The sequence below is a fragment of the Osmerus eperlanus genome, chromosome 9, assembly GCF_963692335.1.
Source record: "Osmerus eperlanus chromosome 9, fOsmEpe2.1, whole genome shotgun sequence".
Taxonomy (NCBI): domain Eukaryota; kingdom Metazoa; phylum Chordata; class Actinopteri; order Osmeriformes; family Osmeridae; genus Osmerus; species Osmerus eperlanus.
In genome coordinates this window covers 11501168-11510537 of record NC_085026.1, presented here as the reverse complement: position 1 = coordinate 11510537, position 9370 = coordinate 11501168, and positions in this window count along the sequence as shown.

Genomic DNA, 9370 nt, shown 5'->3' with positions numbered 1-9370 from the left:
GATCCGATTGATCGCCTTGGAGAAGGAGGCGAGCCCAGGGCGCTCTTAGCTCGGTTTATTGTAGCCATGAGCCAGGTTTACGACAAACATGGGGGGCGGAGCAACGTCCTAAACGAGCAAACAATAGTCATTGACATTTTAGAATGATAATTGAGGAAAATGCTGTTAGTTCCACATTGAGGTGATAACTCTGTTCCAAATGAGATATAGGCTATGTAATTATTTTAGCCTATGTTTTGTTTGACATGTAAGCAGCAAGCAACCATCCTCTTACATTTTACATATGGGTTTAGAGCACAAATGTTCTGCGTCAGTAGGGAATTCCACACTTTCCAGAAACTTTGAGGGCACTTTGACCAGACATAAGCGGCACAGAGCACCATCAACGAGGAACAATGAAGTTTCCCCTCAATTGTATGAACACCTAATTTATTCGTCTTGAGCATCATTCTGATGCAACAGAGTGGACCACTTTCAAATTAACTCGAAGTAACAAAATACTGACAGTAAAAATCATGACAGGACATCACATTCAGCGTGCCTAGACTCATTGATCTATTGATTGGATGGTTAACAGATAAAGCCACAGTCATACTCTATTACATGTGCTCTTCCATGGATATATGTATACAGTGGGAGTGGGCTTTTCTACATTATGTTTACTGGACGAAATGAGTAGGCTCATATCTGGTTTTGGAAAAACGGTATATTTCTTGCTACAAAAAGTTCGTTTACTTTGAATAAAGTCAGCGTTTTAATAATGGGACTGAGGAAACATGTAAAGAATCTGATTAGAATACTGACACTCAACTTTAAGCACTCAAGTTGAATCACCATACACAGATGACACTTTGATATGTTTGCAGTTGTGTTCCTCTGTTGATGTAGGCATACACTCCGATGCTTGACCTACCATCTTAATCTTTATGTAAACTCTTTGGCGCCAATGGCACAACCACTGAATTCAACAAGACAAATCACAAGGCCACCTTTAATTGCATGGCATAGTAATACGAATAAAAACAAGAAAAAAGCTATAGGAAAAAATTATAGATTTAACAACAGCAAGAATAGACTAACAGACTAATTAATTTCACTATACATTCAATAACTATACTGACCTGTATGTTATATGAGTCAAATAATCTGTGATTACACTCGTTAGTTTAACAAGATTAAACAAGGTTTAAAATATGATTGAAATGTTGAATTACTCTCATACTGGTGTAAAAGTAATGTATTTTACATCAATAATATGACAAATGGATATGACTGATGGTTCTAATACATAGAGTTGGAAAACTGTATCCTATTATTGAGCTGATGAGGATTATTGTTAAATAGTCGTGGTGAGAAAAACATTGCTGTGATTTGTGTTTTGTAACGTTATCTACATCATTAAACACAGATACGGGAAACAATTACGTGGGATGTGTTGTAGGTCTATAGGTCTAAAGCCAAAGAGAGAAGTGTAATATTTTGTTGGGGATTTTAAATTGCAAATAAATTGTTCAAGTTGACTGCTCTTATTTTCTCACCCTCTGAACCGAAACAGTGGCAGCAAAATTGTATAGCCTAACCAACATGAGACCTAAAAGTTATCATGTTGAAGTTAAATATTCATTTTTTGAAGAGGCAAAAACAAAAGCAGAAACAGGCTACTGTAATGTAGCTTGACATGACAAGTAGGTAGCATGCTATCCTACCCTAATTGCACAAATGAAGATGTGACATGGTCATCCATCAATTACAACCAACAGCTTTAAGAAGCATCAATCTCCCTTTAAGCTGTTAGTCTAATTATGAGAAATAAATAATTGTCCTTATGCATTTTGATTCAGTAAATATTTGCGAGCCCTTACATCCTTCAATTACAGAGAAACACTTCTCAATCTCTTTCATCAATGCCGAAGTGGGTGGATTTTGTGTTGACTACATCGCAAACACAGAGAAGCACTAAAAAGTCACTCGAATTCTGTGAAACTTGAACCAAAGTTAGAGTTAGCCTATATTCTCAAGACAAAATACATGCATGTAATGAGAGGATTACAAGGTAACACCAGCATGCGGCACGATTTGCCGTTGTCAGAAAAGAAAATAATGGCAGAAAAGAAAGCCATTTGTCATTTACAAACAGCCTATTATGAAAATATGAATTTAAAGCTACACATAATCTTACCTCTAAATGCAATTCTGTATATCTTTGAAGCATATCGACGCTTTTGGAAACGCTTGTGCCTATGGTGGGTTTAGGGACGTAAGAAAGGTATAGGCCTAATCGTGGTACCGCTAGCATTATGTAAATGAGGCAAACCTCTCAACCTCCTGGATTATTGAGTCAGAGAGCACGACCAGCGTCCAGAGACCCTCCACACTGGAAATCCACGACCCTTTTGGAGCCGGTTGGCTGCACATTGTAGAGTATTTTTTGTATGTATAGATCTATTCTTTTAACTTTTATAGACAACCGAGTGGAAGGTGGCCTTTCGTCGACAGCCAGATTTGGACGCTCCAGGTCCACGAGGTTTGTCAAACTTTGAATGATAATGAAATTGTATGTCTTTGTAAAATCGATGTGATGTCTTAACATTTTTAGTTTATGTAGGGTAATCTTAAAAAGCTACAATATTGCATAATTTAGTCATCTTTATGGGAAAGCCCATGGAAGCCGAGCACTATAGCCTATAGCCTATACTGTAACATACAAAAAGAAAGAGTTTGTACCACGAAGCAAATCAAAACAATTGAAAAACAATACACAACACTTCAGAATAATATAACTGTAGACTACATTCATTTGAACTTCTAGTGTTAGTGAGGAAAACCCTAAAGTCTTAATAAATGCATTAGGTGATTTCCCTTTTGTCGAGTTAGGGTTAGCCTGAATATAAATAAGGTGAGTTGACCATTGTAATCACACATTTGCACTTTAATATAATTTTAATCATACACTTATATAGGCCTACATTTGTTTCATTCATAGCAAGCAAACATGAAAAGGCTCCATTCAATGCGACATTATATCAAGCTCATTCAGTAACCTATTTAATTGTTATTTTTGTAATAAAAATACATTGTTGATAGGTGAGTTATGTCCTTATTACATATATAAAGTTATTTGTTCCATTAACCACTTGTGTTTGTTTTATATGTAGGCCTACCTTAGATAAGGACGCTTTACTTGCGATCCTCGTTAAATAAATTGGTGTAATTTTATATAGGCTAGCCTATACATTTTGGCTACAGGCAGGTCTGATTATGTTGATCAAATTGGCCAATGTAACTTGCAGATTAGTGGAATTCTTCAGTTGCTTGATTTCTACTTTAATGTAGTTGCTGATTATTTTGGTCAAAGCAATGTAATCACGTAGCCTATCTGGAGGCCTGCATAACACGATGCTGACAAAATGGATGGAAGTTCCCTCTTGTTGGCCACTGTTGGTAGTCTACAGATTACTAGAACCACCGGCCAGATCACATGAGTGATGTATTGAAATTACGAAAATATAATATGTCAAGACATTTTAGGATTGTGTGAGATATTGGTAAATAGTCCCTTCCACGTTATTTTTATTCAGCGTCACAGCCATAGGATTTCACCACTGAGGCTAATATGAATTTATGGGCGAGTACGCAACAAATGAACTCTCTGAAATGTTGTCATATTTGTTTTCATTAATGAAACTATATGCAGTTTGATTATAAACTACATTAAAACAAAAATCAGCCTATCACTGCTTTCGTATTTCGCAACAACAACATCCCCCATGCGCACTGGCACTGGTACAGCTCCGGGTAGCAGATGGACCGAAGCGCATGGTCACTGAAGTGCTTTCTCCATCACAGCGGTTCAATAACCTGAGAGAGATTTGGAGAGATCAGTGAAGGACTGGAGCGCTCGGCCTAAGAGCTGGGGTCCTGACCTGGTACCTCAAAGATACACCGCGGCGGAACAAAGTGACCGCTGGGAATCAATAGACTCAACATGGCACTAATGGTCACTGTGCTCAATTGGTCAAGAGATCCCAAATATGTCACATTTGCATGATGCGTAAATTCTTAGGAGTTTAGTTTAGTAGAATCCAAATTCGTAAGCGCATCAATGTTTTTGCCGCTTTTGGTCTTTCGACCAAAGACAGAATGTTGTATCTTCCCACCAGCCCTTTGAGACTGACTCGATGTATTTTCATTATATTTCTAAGGAATTTTCAACAATCTCAGTGCAGACTTACTTTTTACTTGCGTGGGGATGGGGGTTTTGAAAAGTAGACGAATAGGCTACCACTATGTAGCCTTGATTTTTCAGTCAATTACGTTTTTACGCACGAGAATTTAGACTCCAGAGGTTTTTCCCTTCTTTGAACTATAGGTACATGTCTAAGACGTCAGGTAGGCTTAATAGACTGCTGTATAACCGCACTCTCAAAGCGGTAGATGTTCGTCGTGTCTTTGAAGATAATGTACTAGACAAAAAGAGATCAGAGAGCATCCTTGTGTTTCCAATGCTATTCAGCTAGACATGCGTAAACACTTACCTTACAATCTTGCATTAAATAAATCCTTAAAAGCCTACAATATCATGACCAAAAAGACGGGCTATGGTCTCAAAATAGGAAAATTATTTTCGGTACAGGCCAACAAAATAAACAAAGGGATCCCTTTAGCTGCTAGGCCTAACTAATACAATCCTAAACTAAGCTCATGTTGTTTACGTTTTACGATTACTAGAAAGCGAAAGAGGACAAATACATGTAACTAAAGTGACATGAGCTTTAGTCAGTGATTTCTTTTTCAAGTATCTGGAGTAGACCATTCCCCCAAAAACTGGAAATATAGCCTAATTATTATTTTCTAACTTTATTCTTTCTTTTTAAACAGTAGCATAGAGGTGTTTTTCATCCACTTTTCCAAATGTTATATCCTCTTACTTAGATTTTCTAACAGACAAATTGGATTTACATTCAGTTTCAGGAAAATGTGACCTGTTAACAAGTTAGCCTAACATTCTAAAACTATTCTAAAGCATTTAAGTGGGTAGTCAACCCTATGTTGAAAATATTTTTTTTGTACTTAAATAGCCAAGATTTACTTAATTATTTTGTTAAAGATTTTTTTTTTTCGCAATGCAATGTGGTGCAACAATTCTACACCTGTAGTTTAGAGTTCGGTTCAAATCCTTTCTTTAAGACGCCGACCATTTGGAGCAAAAAGAGCGGGCGGGTGCATACCTTTCAGTTGCACTAGCCTACTTGAAACAGTGCAGGCCCACTGCTAAGTAGGGTAAAGGTCACCACAAGTGGAGAAAGTATCTGACAGGCCTCTTGAAGACTATTTTCTTCTCCACGAGGTTTCATTCAATCACAATTAATGTCGCTTGTTGGAAGAAATGATGCTAATAGTTGCCAAAAAACAGGAGGTAGGCTACTAAATTAGACGCTAAAATGAAAAAAGCACGAGTATTAACTGGTCCTACACAACTCAATTGTTGAAAAAATATAGTTGAATTCCTCATACATAAACTGTGATTATATATGGCATGGGAGTGAAACGACAATCTCTGGATTCTTGTCTGGTGCATGGATTATGTGAGTACCCAGATCAAAACTGGCATGATCAAAGTTGCCTGTTTTATTGTCTTTCTTTGTCTGCACTCTTGACTAACATTTTCATTATTCAGTAGGAATTGCGAACATATTTTGACTGTCTGATTCGTTTATTATATATGAACCACCATTTCATATTACCAGTGGGATAGTTTGGACAATAATAATTTAATGTTGTAAACCTATTAAATTATCTTACTTCTATCCACTATCCACACCTTTTGACTATTTTCTTGTGTTCTCTAAAATCATAAGCTCCTACTATGATGTGACATTTAAGAAACAATTGTATGACTATACTGCAGTCTATCTATCTAAAACTAATATTTTCAGTGTATTATTGTATTGTGTATTTTTTTGTTTCTTCAGTATGGTTTCTTAGAAATATCTAACCAGTTCATGGAATCTAATGGTTTACTTCCTTTCAGAATGTGTATTCTAAATCCCCACACTGATACTGCATGTGAACCCCTGTCCTCTCCTGGAAATTAAGTGCTGCTCTCCTCTGCTCTTCATCGTTTAAAAAATATTTTCAAATAATTTAATATTTTGTTTCATAATAAAACAATGCCAACTAATGCATACTACTCAGTACACATCATGTGTATCTTGTCTGGATGCACGGCTCCAAAGCCGGATCTGAACAGTATTAATTGTCGCTGCAGGAAGGTCATGTAAACAAACCAGTGTGTTTTTGTGATTCAACCACAGTTAGTCTTGCCTTGATTTGTTCATATGGCCAAACGTGTGCCAATCTTTAACTTTTAACTAATTGCCTTGGCAGTGACTTTCCTCATTTATTAAACTTAAACTTCAGAAGTATAGTCTCTGATGTATGTCAATTAGATGTTCTGAAAGGTTCCTCTTTGTTTAGGGATTTTGTTTTGTTGGGTAGCATTTTTAAACAACAAACTATGCCATCTACTTAGACAGTCTATAGGAGTTATCTATTCCTTTTCTAATGAATAACCAAGACTGTATTGTTCATTATATTCTGTGCCTACTTGACATAATATGATTCAAAAACAGTGTTCAAGCTTGATTACTGATGTGTCCTACCTCTTCTGTGAAATGTTGAATTGCAATGTAGCAAGGACGTACAGTAATAAAATATGTTAATTAGCTTGACACTTTTTTGCATGCTTTTCAGGTTTGATTCTAATGATAAATCTAATAGTGAAAGGCTTAAGTGGCACCTCACTGCTGGTATGTATGCGTGTGTGTATATATATATATATATAACATTTGTCAAAACTTGAAAGACTGAAAAAAGACAAGATTATGAAGTCACTAACTGATGTATTTGTGTGTAATTTTACTACTAACACTGTCTGTAAATGCACCCGATTTTTGGTGCCTTGATGTCAATGTCATTAAATGTGCCTTACTTGCCTGTTTCATTTTCAGATATACAGTTTTAAAATCACACAAAAAAGACAAAAATAAGAAAAAACATGATTGAAAAGTGTCACACATGGAATGTTGGCAAATAGCTGTTATCAGAATCAGAATCAGAAAGGGTTTTTATCGCCATAAAAGTTTGCACAGACAAGGAATTTACTTTGGCAGGAAGTTGCATACATCAAACATATGAATCTTAAAACTTAAATATGTGGTCTAACTATACAAAAGGAAAAACGTCTATATGTTATCCATTATCCATCACAAGTGTTTCCTGGTGTCTATATCACATCTATTCAAAGTCAGGAACTCTATTTTGCTTGATTACACATAACAGGTAGGAGAATACATAGTCTAATCAAGAGTTTCAAAGCCCTTTGAATACCGAGCATTGGGCAGCCAAAACTTTTAAATGTCTCCAACTCACATTGTTGAGTTGGATACCAATGAACTGAACAGGAGATGAATGTCAATTAGATGTTTTACCTCTATGTTTTGTCGTACATTGAGCTTCTCTGATACCTTCATCCAATTAGCTAATGTCATTATATTGTTACTAGCAAAACACATAGTCTAATATTGTCAACTTTTATCCATGTAATCGGATTTGTTATCATTCTTCATTAGGCAATGTATATATTCAATCCATATTGTTTATGAATCTTCTTGGAATTTTGTTGCTTGTAAAAATCACTATTGTGAGGCAAATAATGATTTTCTCCTTTCTCACTCTGTCAAATGATGACCACACAATTTTCTGTGGTAAGTAGTTTTGTGTAGCATTAACATCACTATGCTAAGATTTGCGTCACAATGTCGTTGATTGGTATGTAGCCATGATCATATGGATGCATGTCCACTGTTGACTATGAACACGACATACTGCCCTTGAAACACTTTGTGAAACATATCTCACATTGTGAAACTGTTCCTAACCTGTTCCTTTCTTTCTAGTGCCTCAAATTGTGTATTTAGTTATTGAGTAGCCTATGGCTGCAGTGTCAGATAGAGTTACTCCTTATATTTCATTCAATAATACAATCTGGTAAACTGAGCAATATTTAATCCACTGCTAGTATAAGATAACACTTTGTTGACCTACAAGACTCTAACTGAACATTCCCCTTGTTGTCATGACGCTGAATAGTACCGTGATAATTATTCCCTGAAAGGCTAAAGGAACTCTTGTTTGTTGGTTTTGTCTTTTCTCGTTTCAGTGGTTCCGTGTGTATAGATGGTCAGTCATCTATCTGTCTCCAGCCATCACAAGGATGCTTGATGTCATCTTGTTCTCCTGATCATTATACTACCTGCTCCTCTTGACAATGCTGCTCTCTCGGCATGTCTCCACTTGAAATGCTTGGCTGGCCTCTTCTCTGAAACCATCATAAAATTGTGTGCTAAAACACTAGAGACAGTTCTCTTCCTCCTCCCACCTGCCATGTTTATGGGGTTCCTAAGGATTCCTTCAGATGACCCAATGCTGCCTGGTTGACATACCTTTACCAATTCACAAACTTTCTGTCACAGACCGAAATGTTTGACCAGTTCATAACATATTTTAATTAATCCTATTGACCTTTGAAGTGTCTTTATGTTGTTTCATGGCTTTAATACTGTACTACTCAAATTAATCTACAACTGTAACTGTTGCAAATGTGTACCAAGAAGTTATTTTAGAACTACGCACTAGATTTTCTACTGAACCTTCTACTGTATATGCTCTTTTGTATGTTTCTTTGAATAAAAGTGTCTAATATTTTTAGTGGCTAAAAAGTGGCTAAATGAATGATGTGCAATACATTTTTATTTAATTTTTCCCTTCTTTTTGTTACAACAGTTTCTATGATCTATGACCTATATTTAATCCTCATGGACTTTTGTACATCTTTATTACATTGCCTGAATGTATCTTTTGACATATTCTTCTACTCCTTTTACGGAACCTCTACATTCTAGTTGCACTTCTTAATAGCTCATAATGTGCAGTCATAAGTCACTCTTTATGCAATTTCTGCAGTTATACAGTAACAGTAAGATATGTAATAGTTAAGGTGTAATTCGTTTTATATGTTAACATTTACTGTATGACTTTATGAAACTACTGTATTATTATAAACAGAAAATATGAACACACTTATTTGATGTTAAAGCAATCTTTTTTAGATCCAGTACATGTTCATAAAATCATTAATATTAATGACACTGGGATTCACATAAACGTGATCAGATTCATCTTTATGCTTTGTGTTAATGTGCTAGTGGAGAAGTACATTGTGACTTTAACAAGAGGACAGAACTTTCGAGTCCAAATGATCCATCCTGTGTAAAACCAAATGTAAGATAAAAATGTTCAAACCCAAACT